Source organism: Lathyrus oleraceus, chromosome 7, assembly GCF_024323335.1.
Source record: "Lathyrus oleraceus cultivar Zhongwan6 chromosome 7, CAAS_Psat_ZW6_1.0, whole genome shotgun sequence".
Lineage (NCBI taxonomy): Eukaryota > Viridiplantae > Streptophyta > Magnoliopsida > Fabales > Fabaceae > Lathyrus > Lathyrus oleraceus.
The window spans coordinates 360,962,941-360,977,155 of record NC_066585.1 but is presented as its reverse complement, the minus strand read 5'-3'; the positions used below and the strand labels follow the sequence as shown (position 1 = coordinate 360,977,155).

General features: G+C 39.8%; 1 non-coding gene across 1 annotated transcript; it reads right to left on the bottom strand.

The window, feature by feature from the left end:
- Positions 1-7,755: 7,755 nt before the first annotated feature.
- LOC127108886 (small nucleolar RNA R71) lies at positions 7,756-7,862 on the bottom strand. Its single transcript, XR_007796388.1, has one exon. It is a non-coding gene; the product is annotated as a small nucleolar RNA R71 (small nucleolar RNA).
- Positions 7,863-14,215: the final 6,353 nt, after the last annotated feature.

Sequence of the window (14,215 nt, the reverse complement as noted above, 5' to 3'; positions counted from 1 at the left end):
ATGAATGATGACCTTAAAAGTTTCAAATGAATTTTTCATGAACCTGAAAGTTGTTCATATGGTTCTTAAGAACATATTTCATCTTGGGGTCAGCTTCATTTGACAAACACATCAAAAGTTGTATCTCAATGGACCTCAGTTTAGTTAGATGACTTGACTGGTCAACTTTTCAAGGCCAAATTCCCAATCTTGATGAATAAATGATTTAGGATTCTAAAATAGGCTCATATATGCATAAAATGATGAATGAAAGAACTTACCTTGATTGAATTTGATCAGAGGTTGAGATTGCTTCATGGGAAAGGCACAATCAAAGCATGGTGAATCTAAGGTTTCCTTGGGAAACAATCTTCAAGCCCTTTGGGTTATCTTGATAAAATTGGCAAATTGAGATACTTGGGAGACATATATGATGATTAGGAGCTTTGTGGACCATTGTCATGCTTTTTTCTCATCTTCATTTAGCCATTTCATTGGGCTTTGGAGCCTCCTAGGGGCATTGGAGCACATGATCACTTAAGCTTCAAAACAAAAAGAGTTAGTGACATATTTTTGTGCTTTTGGTTAGTAATAAAATAAGAAAAGAAATAATATACAACACAAGCATGCTTTGTGGTCTCAAAACACTCAAACAAGTCCCAACCCTAGGGTTAAGGAGCCAAACATGCTATGATCCTTGAGGCAATGCACTTGTGCAATAACATGATGCCATGAGGGATCTTAGGGTCAAAATTAGGGTCTTACAGATGCCCCTATTTAAAGTCATTCTAGCCGGAGATATGAAGGTTAAAATCTTCGTCTCTACGAGGTAGAATGGGCTTAAATAATAACAAAGAGACGAATTTTGGTCCCTAAGAGACCTCATGATGCAAATGTGTGCATGCAAAAATAAAATCTTCATGGTGAATAATTACCACAAAGAAAAAGAAATCGGGAGAAACTGAAGGTCCATAGGAGTAACACACTCGCTAGGGGGACAGAGACTTAGGGGAGATAAGATAAAAATGCGTGAGTGGGTCACGACTGGAAAACTTGCTGAGAGACACGAAGGGATTCCATGAAAATAAATCGATGGAAAGACTCGAGCTGACGCAAAGATGCATGTATTGGGGAATATGCCAATACAGCGCAACTATCCACAAAGGATACATCAGATAAAAATCTGGACTTGGGCGGGGATGTCCACAAAGGACTCAGCGATGGAAGAAAAGACGAGATATTACCGGTTATTGGGTAATAAACTCAAAGAGAGACATGTCATCAAAACATCGGTTATTGGGTGAGAGAACAACACGCTCAGGGAGAAAGATTATCTAAGACCGGTATAAGGGTGAGAGATATCAATCATCCGAAACATCTGAGGAGGACCCAAAAGGCACATCTCAACTCAGGAAAAATCTGACTCCATAGGGGATAAAAAAAGTCATAATAGGGAGCAGAAGGAAGGAACACCAGGGATACCAGTTACTGGGCATATAATAGGTGACCAACCAGGCGTGAATTGGGAACATATCCAAGACACTCATCATCCGAAAGGAGGGCTGAAAAAGAAAACTCGACTTATAGGATGGACATTCGATTCCATAGGGAATTACGAATCTTAGTCGACTGGGGAAGAAGAAAGACTTCGACTGAAGAGCACATGAGATATACTATTTATTACCGTCATAACATAGATAATATACTCGCATGGAAGATTATCCACAACCGGTTACTAGGTTAATAAAGGATAAATCGACCGGAAAGAAAGGACATTGGGATACCGGTTACTGGCTATATAATGATGACCAATCAGAAGGAGAAACAATCATTACCAAACAAGGGTAAATGAAAGATGACTCGCAAGGGATAAATTGCCTGACAAAAGCAATCATCCAAGAGATATATCACCGGTTACTGGGTGGTATACTCAAAACGAAGGAATATCAATACCGGTTACTGGGTAAAGATAACCAACAAAGAGGGGATTACATCTACTGGTTACTGGGGTAGAAAACCACAGAAATAGGACTTATAACTACCGGCTACTGGGTAGAAGGCCACAAGATTCACTGGGGAGAAAGATGAACAATTACTGGTTACTGAGCAATTGAAAAAATGAACCACAAGGAAATGTAGGGGATAATAAGAAAGGAAAGTCAATCCAGGAACAAACTAGAAAGACACAATCAAACAAGACTCAACCCAATGAGGATATAACTCAGAGGAGTAATTCCATCCCGATACACAACTAGGGAGGAAACTGAAACAATAATCATCCACGAGGACATAACTCAGTGGGGAAGAAAGAAGAAAAGATAGACACTTCCTGCCTATGGGACTGACTCTATATGGAGAGATCAGACATAAACCTCTGCTTGGGGAAGAACATTTCACCAATAGCAGGAGATAACAAGCAAAGATATATGGCAAAGAATGCAATCATGAATATATGAATGCTATGATTATGCATGTATATGCATGATTTGCGTATGATTGATGCTGACAAACAGACATATCTAACACAAACAAGTCCAAGAATCAAGAGCAGACACCCGACACAACATCTCAACAAGAAGGGCAAAGCCTACTGGAGAACTCAACTTGGGAGCAACCCGAGCAGGATGAAGATAGATCATCAGGGATACCAAACCCTATCCCAAAGCTACAACTCGCCGAGGATACAAAGAAGATGTATTCAGGAGCAGCGAAAGAAGAAAACCAAACAGAGAACTCAACTATGGTGGGGATTATCTCTAGAAGAAGAATAAACACGGGAAGACGTCGACCACAGTTGGGGATGAGGAAAGTCAAAGCTTCCAACTACAAGAAACAATACTCTGCACAGGAGGAGCCTTCCAGGGGCAAACAATGCTAACATAAGGAAGATGAAGAAGATTTGTCGGGGAGATTCCATCAACTCTCTCGGGGATAGGTAGTTAACAACGATAAGATCCTCCGAAGAAGAAACTCTACTCGGGAAGCTTAATCAAGGAATGATGTGAAACTCCGTGGGGAACAACACCAAACAGAAGTACACCAACACTCCCTTCTATCTGCCGGAGCGGAAACTCTGCAAAGGGGAAAATAATGACATTTGCTCCACTGGGGAAGGAAATAAACATCTTCACCACCAGCTCTCAATTCTAGAAGAAATCTCCAGACTCATAGGAGATACAAACATCAAACTCTGATCTGGAAACTCTACCTGGGACAAGCTACAAATGCTCTCGAGGGAACTACCCTGGCTGGAGAAATTGGAAATGAATCCCGCATCAATAAGCGACATGTTGGGGATGAAGAGGGAGACAAGCCCTTCATCACTTGCTCTAGGAAACTTCCTGCTGAGGAGACAACTATCTGGAATGATAGCTCTGCAGGGAACACACACTTACTCCGCTGGGGACTTCTACTCATGCTGGGGAAAGATAAACCTCCTTGTGAGTAGATAGCATATCAACTTTCATCAATCTATAAGGGACTTTAGGTCAGTCCACAGAAGGAATGACAACCATATAATTGATAAAGCACAAATGCTAGTGCCTGATATAGAGGGATACACGTCTCTAAAAGATCAAATCAAGAACTGGAACAGAAGGGATCATCCACAGATCAACCATACAACCAATCATGGATTGCTAAGACTCCGTGGGGGCAACAAGTATGTATGCATAAACAAACTATCCGGGAGTGTGTTGGATGAACATCCACCAATTATGCTAGGAGAAAACAAATCCAATCAGATAGATCAACCCACTGCCATCAAAGAGAACTCCTCAGACCAGACCCTCTGGGAAGCTGATGATGTACTATTCTATCTGCGCTCGCTGGGGAAACAACTTGAATACTGATGAAGTGGATATAAGAATGCCAGAATATGAATAAATGACATACCTTTTGGTAATCATACTATCCTTGGGAAAGCACTGAGGACATTCCACTTATCCTTTCAGTCATTGTGAATGTTCACTTTGTTTAAAACAGTTTTTTTATGAAAACTTTATCTATTTAAAACAATGATATTTATCAATTAAAACATGCAAACATTTGTTAAACAGAAACAAATAAGAGTACAAAGAATTGGATAAAGGCTCAAATTTATTTAGTAGAATGGTAGTCCACAAATGGCGAGACTCCATGGATCTTTACAAATTTGAAATTGGTGATATACATGGAAAAATGGCTACATTTAACATAATGACCGTTTCTCCACCAACTCTGAATCCACTGTATTCGAAACTTCAGTTGATGATGACTGAGCGAGAATCTTTGACAGATGACAGTTGTAGAACAAAGTCTTTTCCGGATGCAGTTACTTGCCAAATCCCTAATTTTTGCCTAGATTGCCCCAGGGTGAGGTACTCAATCTAGCGGGATATATATTTATTATTTTTTTCATGTCTCTAACTTTTTCCTGGACCGCCCTTTCGGGTTTTCAATCCATCGAGACGCTCATTTTTGCCTAAGCCGCCCTTTCGGGTTTTCAACTTAGCAAGCTATTCTGTTTTTGTTTTTAGGCGAAGTATTTCTTGACTACATCTGAATTCACAGGACGAGTGAAATTCTCCCCATCCATAGTTGTGAGCAACAAAACACCGCCTGAAAAGGCTCTCTTAACAACGTATGGACCTTCATAGTTTGAAGTCCACTTGCCCCTGGAATCGGATGCGAAAGACAAGACTTTCTTGAGCACGAGGTCACCTTCTCGAAACACACGAGGATTGACCTTCTTATCAAAGGCTTTCTTCATCCTCTGCTGGTACAACTGACCATGGCACATGGCAGTTAATCTTTTCTCTTCAATCAAATTCAGCTGGTCATAACGACTCTGAACCCATTCAGCCTCAATCAACTTGGCTTCCATTAAGACTCTCATTGATGGGATCTCAACCTCTATGGGGAGCACAACCTCCATGCCATATACAAGAGAGAAAGGGGTTGCCCCTGTTGAAGTGCGGACAGATGTACGATATCCATGCAAAGCAAATGGAAGCATCTCATGCCAATCTTTTTACGTAACAACCATCTTCTGAATAATCTTCTTGATGTTCTTGTTAGCAGCTTCAACAGCCCCATTCATCTTGGGTCTATAGGGAGAAGAATTATGATGTGCAATCTTGAACTCGCTACACAGTTCTTTCATCATCTTATTGTTCAAGTTAGATCCATTATCAGTAATTATCTTGTCTGGCACACCATATCAGCATATGAGTTGGTTCTTGATAAACTTCACAACCACCTGCCTGGTCACATTTGCATACGATGCCGCTTCAACCCACTTGGTGAAGTAATCAATGGCTACGAGAATAAAATGATGACCATTTGACGCCTTAGGTTCAATCATGCCAATCATGTCAATTCCCCACATGGAGAAAGGCCATGGTGAGGAAATAACATTCAGAAGTGTCGGAGGAATATGAATCTTATCCACATAAATCTGACACTTGATGACACTGAAATTCACCGTATTTTCGACTCCGATTTCGCATGCATTTTAGTTTTTTTTTTATGTTTCTCTTTGTTTTCAGGTTTTTAGTCTAATCGGAGCCCCGATCGAGAAAAGGAGTGAAAACGAGCTAAAAACCCTAAAATTCAGCATTTTACATGTGCGGCGCCCACTGTGGTTGGCGCCATGGGTCCAGCCATGACGTGTCACAACTCAACTTCCCTCGACTGCCACGTCTCCCACTATCTCCATTTGGGCGCCACACTTTGCTCTTATGGCGGGCGCCATGGGGTTGTGGTGGGCGCACAAGAAGGAAGTTTTTCCCTCCCAATTTCAAACTGAAGGGCATTCTGTCTTTTCCATTATTTTACTTGCCTATAAATAGAGACTCGAATTCATTTGTTTAATCATCCAAACTTAGAGCAGATGCAAACTTAGAGCAAACTTAGTTTCACTTAGGCATATATTCAGTATTTTAAAAGTGGTAATCGCTTCGCATTGAGGTGTTACCACAATTGTGTAATCAAGTCTGTGATCGAGTCTGTAATCGAGTTTGGAGCACTTTGGAAGGAAGTTAATCCTGCCGCCATTTTCATTTTCGCTTCGCATTTTATTTAACCCTCCGATTGGAGCAGGTTTTTATTGCTTTGCCTTTATCTATTTTATTTTCCCGCACTGTCTTTACTTTATTTATTTCTCGCACTCGCTTTACTTTATTTATTTCTCGCACTCGCTTTACTTTATTTATTTCTCGCATTCGCTTTACTTTATTTATTTCCGCACTCGCACTACTTTTATTTAATTTCCGCACTCACACTACTTTTATTTACTTTCCGCACTCGCACTACTTTTATTTACTTTCCGCACTCGCATTACTTTTATTTATTTTCCGCACTCGCACTAATTTTATTTAAATTCCGCACTCGCACTAGTTTTATTTATTTTCCGCACTCGCAGTACTTTTATTTAAATTAAAATGCACCTTTACTTTACCATGTCTAACTAAATCTATAAAGGTTAGAATGTAAGGATCATAATTGAACCGATAATCCGTACAATTGTTCGTAGAAACACTTAAGGGCTATTTTAACTTTCAACTTAAGTTTTCCCGCACTTAATTTCCGTTGGGTAAGATCGAAAGCCATCCAACGTCCTTTTAAACTTAGTTGTTCTTAACTATTTCAAAAACAGCGAAAGCGCTTTGTTTAGTTCATTAGGAGTTTTTAATTTAAGAAGAAAAGTGATTTTAAAACTATTTTCGGATGCGTTTATAAGTTTAGTGTCTGGTTCATGAGAACCTCTTTTGGTTAAGAAATCCAGGTTAAAATACTTTTCAACTTAGTCAAGATACTATATTTCTTAAAAATAGGTTTACTACTCTAACGCGACGCGCGCCTTTTTATAAGTGACAATAAGAGGGTTTGATTAGGGAGTACAACTCGGTTCTGAATACGCGAAAGCGACAGTTCCTGTTAAATTGGTTCTTTTCAAAGTAGGAAACATTGCCCATAAGTAGTTCTATTAGCAAGTACTTGGATTATTAATTGATTATGTGAATTACATTCGAGCCTGTCTTTATTAATTGAACTTAATTTAATACTTTACTTTTCATTGCATACTCTAAAAACCACTATTTTGATTACCTTAGATAAACACCATAACAATAGATAACGATAGATTGACACTTGGTCTCTGTGGATTCGACAATCTTTTATATTACTCTGACGCGTTCGTATACTTGCGAAAAGTACGCATCAAGTTTTCGGCGCCGTTGCCAGGGACCAATTTCGTCAAATTTCATACCCTGTTGTTATATCGTTTAGACTTAGGTTGTTACCCGCCGGTCAATGCGAAGAACTCGCAGCACCAGAAGCTTAATATATCCTCTGGCGGAACCTGAACGTTACGCTCGCGCACGTTTCTTTTTCCATAGAATTAGGAGAGCTATGGCCGAAGATCAAAACCAAAGACCTCTTAAGGATATCGCCCAACCATCCAACGAAGAACCTAGTTATAGTATAGTAAACCCAACCATCCCAGCTAATAATTTCGAACTTAAACCCTCCATGTTACAACTAGTGCAACAGAGACAATTCGTAGGTCTCGCTACTGAGAACCCAAACCAACATTTAAAAATCTTTCTTCAATTAGCAGACACTTTTAAAACCAATGGAGCTTCTCCCGAGGCAATCCGTTTAAGATTATTCCCTTTTTCCTTCAGAGATAAAGCCCTATAATGGTTAGATTCCCTTCCACCCAATTCCATTACGACTTGGGATAACCTTAGAAGAGTATTCCTTGCTAGATACTTTCCCCCAAGTAAGACTGCCGTTCTTCGAAACCATATAACTAGATTTACCCAGAACCAAGGAGAATCGTTGTTCGAAGATTGGGAGAGATATAAAGAGCTGTTAAGAGCATGCCCACATCATGGTTTAGAAAATTGGTTAATCATTCAGACCTTCTTTAATGGACTTCATTATAACACTAAGACGACCATCGACGCTGCCGCAGGCAGTGCGCTGATGAACAAACCTTATCCTGAAGCTAGTGCCCTCATCGAAGATATGGCTCAAAACCATCAATCATGGGGAGTCGAACAAGCGACAATTGAGAAGAAGGAAGCCCAAGGAGGAGTACATGAACTAAGCTCTATAGACACGATGCATGCTAAAATAGACGCATTAGCCCTTAAGGTCGAGCATATGTGCATAAACCTGAATACTGCAGCCGCAGTTTCATCGGATTGTGAGATATGTGGAACCAAAGGACACCAATCTGCAGAATGCAGTCTATTAAACGAAACCCACTCTGAGCAAGTGAACTACACCCAAGGGAACCCATATTCGAATACCTATAACTCTGGATAGAGGAATCACCTGAACTTCTCCTATAAGAACAATAACCCTATCCAAAATAATGTACCTCCGAGACAACCAGGTTACCAAGCCCCAAGATCAAATCAACCTATGCAACCAGTGCCACCAAAGACGAGCCTTGAGAAAATTATGGAAAATTTTATCACTGCTCAAACCCAACAAAACAAAGAGTTCATGAACCAAAACATTCATGTTAACGAACTGATTACTCAATTAGGAACCAAGGTTGACCAAATAGTTACTCACACCAATATGCTTGAAACCCAGATCTCTCAGGTAGCTTTAAACCAAGCCCCCCAGACCACACCTGGAGGACAGTTCCCTGGGCAACCTCAACAGAATCCGCGAGGGCAAGCCAATGCCATTACCCTATGAAGTGGGAACGCTTATGATGAGCCACCAAACCCAAGATTGAGTGAACCCGAAACTTCTAAGGAATATACCGAACCCACAGACGAAGTAAAGGAACCAGCGGAAACTGAAAAACAGGAAGGTCAAGAAAAAGGAGAAAAACCTAAAGATAAAACATACGTACCACCCCCGCCATATAAACCACCTATACCGTATCCGTAAAGACTCAAACAAACCCAGATCAATAACCTGTATCAGAAATTTATTAAGATTATAGACAAACTTCACGTAGAAATCCCTTTCACATAAGCCATCACCCAAATACCTTCTTATGCAAAGTTTCTCAAAGACATCCTTACCAACAAACGTAGACTTGCTGATCCGAAGCCCTTGGAATGCAATTCTATTTCCGAGAATAAGTTAGCCAAAAAAGATAAAGATCCTGGAAATTTCACCATTCCTTGTCTTTTGGGTAGTCATGTCATCGAAAAAGCTTTTCTAGACTTAGGAGCTAGTGTGAGCTTAATGCCTTTAGCAGTTTGTGAGAGGTTAAACATAGGAGAATTACATCCTACTAAGATGTCACTTCAGTTAGCCGATAGATCTGTTAAGTATCTGATAGGCATTCTAGAAGATGTCTGTCGCAACCTGAAAAATACAGTGCGAAAAAAACAACCGGCGAAAGAAAAAGACAGAAGAGTCGCCACCGTGCGTTATTCATCCCAAAGGAGAGAAAGGAAACGCTCGAAGTAAACCTGAAAAAGGAAAGGACAAGACGGGGTCTCACAACCAAATCTCTGGTTCGGGAGTCGGTTATGCGAAGGGAAGGTATTAGCACCCCTACGCATCCGTAGTATTCTACGGGATCCACTTTTGTAGTTCTTGTCTAAAGGGTGTGGGTTTATCTTGTGCTGTTTGCCAAAAAAAAGGGTTAAATGAAAATGACTCGCGCGGATGTCGCATCCACTGCATACGTATCTCATCTGAATATGAGAATCAGAGTCTTCGTAGCTCGGCTGACCTATGGGTTGGGGGGATGTGTGCTCGCTAAGACATCGCGTCTTATGCCTACGTATCTCATCTGGCCTGAGAATCAGAGCAAAACGTAGTTCGGCTAAATACGGGGTTATGGATTGGGTTTTGGACGAACGACGTCACTACGCAATCTACCGGATGCTCGACCTTTGGAGACTTACTCGCCTGTAGTAGAAGGAGTAAACGCGTTGCTTTGGGTTTTAGGAGAAGAAAAATCAATGAAGGGTTAGGGTTTGGGATGCTTAAGGGCAAAAAGGCAGTCCTTGACGAAGGAACCGCGCTACCTGCAGGGATATGAATACAAAACACAAAACATGTATCTCAAAGTAAAATGCCACCAAGGGGCTCAAACGTTGCCTCCTATCGAGGTCTTCCAGCTAGGAAAGCAGTAAAATGCGGGAAAAATGTAAAAGTACCACGCGGATAAAGATCCGAAGTAACAGCAATTAGAGGAGTAAGAAACCCTGAGATCCTTCCAAGCTAATGCCATCAAAGAAAAGTGAGTCAGTACAGGTAATCGGAATGAACCTTCAGGGGTTATCCCACAAATAAAGTGGGAAACCACGCAAGTTATCCCTGCAAAAGTCATGTGAGCCCTCACAAAAATTCAACAAAAGGGTTAGTGAAACATCATAAGCATTTTTTTCATGAATAACAGTATGGTTTCAGAAACCTCAAACCCTGTGGCATACACTCAAAAATTAAACGGTTAAACATTCAAGGCATTGTTTATACATTCATATACATATTAAACCCATGGGCAAAGGTAATGGGAATAATGGCAAACCTGATTGGAGAGCTTGATTGAAATTGAGTTGCACCCGTGAGGTTTACAAAACAATCTTCAGGGTTTATGTGAGGCAGAGGTGATTCTGTGTAGTTGAGTTCCCTTCGGGGTTTGGAGGCTGCTCTGAACTCCGTTAGGTCTTCTCTCACTATCTTTTTCCTCAGGGTTTTATTCCAAGGAAACCTCAGAGTATTTTGCTTCTCTTCAAAATCCCCCTTTGTTTTGTGTTCTCTCAAGTGAAGCCTTGGTATATATAGACTGAATTTCATGGTTTTGTGGGCTCAAATGAGAGAGACCCAAGTCCAAATTTTTTTTTATTATATTTTTTTTATTTAATTATTTATTTAATTAATTAATTAATTAAATTTTTTATTATTTTTTGTAAAAAATTATTTATTTATTTATTTATTTTTTTCATTTTTTTTTTTTGGATCTAATTCTGATTGACATGATGAAATGCAATATGAAATGCTAAATGAATGCATGAATGAGGAGGACAAATTTTGGGGTGTTACAATGTCCCTGTTAGGATAGGTCAGTTATTTATCCCTACTGATTTTGTTGTCATGGACATCAAAGAGGATAATGATATACCAATCCTTTTAGGTAGACCGTTCTTATCAACTGCAGGAGCCATAATAGATGTCAAGAGAGGAAAGTTGACCTTTGAGGTAGGTGACGAGAAAATAGAATTTATACTTTCGAAATTTCTTATGGCACCTGTGATGGGAGACGCATGTTATGCCATAGATATGAACAAGAAGAAATCATAAAAATAATTAAGTTACCATCAACCCTCATAATGGAAGATGATGAATTTAGAAAACCCTACATCGATGATAACCTTTACGAGTGTTTATCCCTTACCCCAGATCCTATGCCATGCCCTAAGAAACCAACCTTAGAACTTAAGGAACTGCCTAAGAACCTGATATATGAGTTCCTCGATGAAGAGATGAACCGTCCAGTTATAGTCAGTGCTACCTTGAGCCAAGAGGAAACAAACTAACTTTTAGACGTTTTATGAAGATATCCCTCAGCCTTAGGATATAATATCTCTGACCTGAAAGGTATAAGCCCATCTGTATGCATGCATCAGATTTCGCTCGAAGAAGATTCAAAGCCCCCCAGAGAACATCAGAGAAGAATAAACCCTATAATGAGTGATGTTGTTAAAAAAGAAGTTCTTAAGTTACTTGAGGCAGGTATTGAAATTCTGGTATAGTCAGAGTTCAGATGTTCTACACGAAGTCATGACATCTGATCCAACATTGTTACTAATACATCACGACAGTTATACAAATTAAAACCCAATACTCATATGCACCTAGTCACAGATGTCAAGACATCTGCTAAAATACCACCATGGAAAGAAGAACATCCAGTTTTTTCCATCTAGTGCAAAGACATAGTAGAGATCAAACATAGCCCTTATGTTTATTGATCCTGCCCAGTTATCAGCATGATGTCTCAACATTGATTTGAACATCACCTGTCCCACATTATAGATGGTTGAACTGTAACAGACCAACCAGTTTATACATCAGTTTTAGCAGTCAATAATGAATGTCATAACATTTTGTTTTGCATTCAGACTGCAGGCTATGTGTCTGGTCTGTTATTCCCTTCATAAACAGACTAGAAACAGACTGAGTTATAAAAGACAAAATATAGTGTGCAGAAGGTAAAAACACCAGTAATTGTTAACCTAGTTCGATACAACATTACCTACTCTGGGGGCATAACAAGCCAGGAAGAAGATCCACTATTAGCAGTATTAATTCAGAGTTAAACTCCCCCGTTTATAACTCTTCACTTAATCCCTACCCAATGCAATCTATACCTAGGCACTCCTAGATAGAAACCTCCAGTTTCCATTCCTATCATTACAATTACCACGTAATGCTTAGACAACTTGAACATGCTTCACAGCTTCGTTCAAGAACATAACAACTCTTGCCTACAGGCTTTAAGTTACAAATAATCTCATGCTTTCAAGCACTGAGAAACAACTGGTAACCTTCCCACAGGTTGGGAGGTTTACCTCACACACTCCTAATTTTTACATTGTTTGAGGCTTACAAAACCTAGGTTACAATCTGCTATTTATAACCTAACCACCCAACTGTATTTGGGCCTTTAGAAATCGCAGCAAACTTCTCCTTTGCTGTTACAAAGCTGGCAGAATTCTTCTGCTACAATCAAGGTGTTCAATCTTTTATTTCCTAAAAGATCTCCATATTTGGAAACTGTATATTCACCAAATATTCTGATTGAGTCTTCAAGACCTCCACATAGAAGTTAGGATATTCACCAAATATCTTATCTAATCCCAGAATATTAAATTAGTTAACACATGCCACAATTAACTAATACAGCTTTATACACCTGCTTGATGTCACAGTCACGATGTCGTGACATCGTATCTGACATGTTGGTCCAGATGTTGAACTTCTTCAACCCAACATATTAAAACAACAGAGGTGATTACATTATTTGTTTTACAAAATTAATGCCAATCTTAAGGTACTAACAATCTCCCCCTTTGGCAAATTTTAGCTAAAACAAATAACCCAATATGGGTCTGCACTTCCTCTTTGTCATTGACAGCCCCATTGCCACCACCACTGTTGGTGTACATGAGGAAGAAGTTGTACAAGACACAGCTGTATCACAACCCTTCCCCTCAACAGGAGGGCTTCCTGAAGAATATGTAATGCTGAGTACATAGATAATGTAACTCAGATCACAAGACACAACTGTCTTCTTAACTCAGATCACAAGACACAACTGATATACCCAGTTAGTGACTTTTGTGCCTGAACCCATCTTCTCCTTGCTACCAGATATTGCTTGCTTCTGGTGCATCCTCAGGACAATGTTTCTCTCCCCCTTTTTAGCTAAACATTTATAAATGATACCTTCACAAAACCAGATCCAGGAGCAGTATGCCCAGATCTTAACAAACCCCATGGTTTAGAGGGAATGAATTGTCGCTCTTGTGAGAAAAGGAGTGCTGATACATCCTTTAAATAGGCCAGACCATGCTTAGGAATTAACGGTAGGAGTAAATGCTTGGTCAAGATCCATAAATATTTGCTGAGAATCAGTCAGAGAATCACCACCAATATCCCAGACTATCTTTGAATACCTTTTATAGCTCTTGACTGTTTCTTTCCAGAAACAACAGTTCCAAGACCATTCCATAAATGCTGTCATACACGTTACAAGCTATGTCTTAACATATGACACTGCTTTTGTCTGCATTCTTCATGTATTCTCCCTGTCACCATTTCCTAAAACCATTTTCTCACCTCCAGTGGTAGCTTGACATCTAGCACCACACATCCACATTTCCTTAAATAACTTCCAGCAGGTACATAGGATATCTTATGTTAAGACATCACATATGACATCTTGTGAACACTCTGTCCTTTTTGTTCACAAGGAAAAACTATCAGCAGTTAAACAACTTAACAGTAGTTTAATCAGCAGTAGAGGCAAAACAATTACTAGCTATGGCTACTAGTAATACACACATGCACACGGGTACTTCTCCTCCCCCTAAATCTGTGCAACAATCAGAATTACTAGTTATGGATGCAACTAGTAAGACACACAAATGCACAATGCCCAAGGGTACTTCTTCTCCCCCTAAATCTGTGCATTTATCAAATAACAGCTGTTGTAACTCCAGCACCTGTACCAGCCAGAATGTCATACTGACATCTGCTTCCA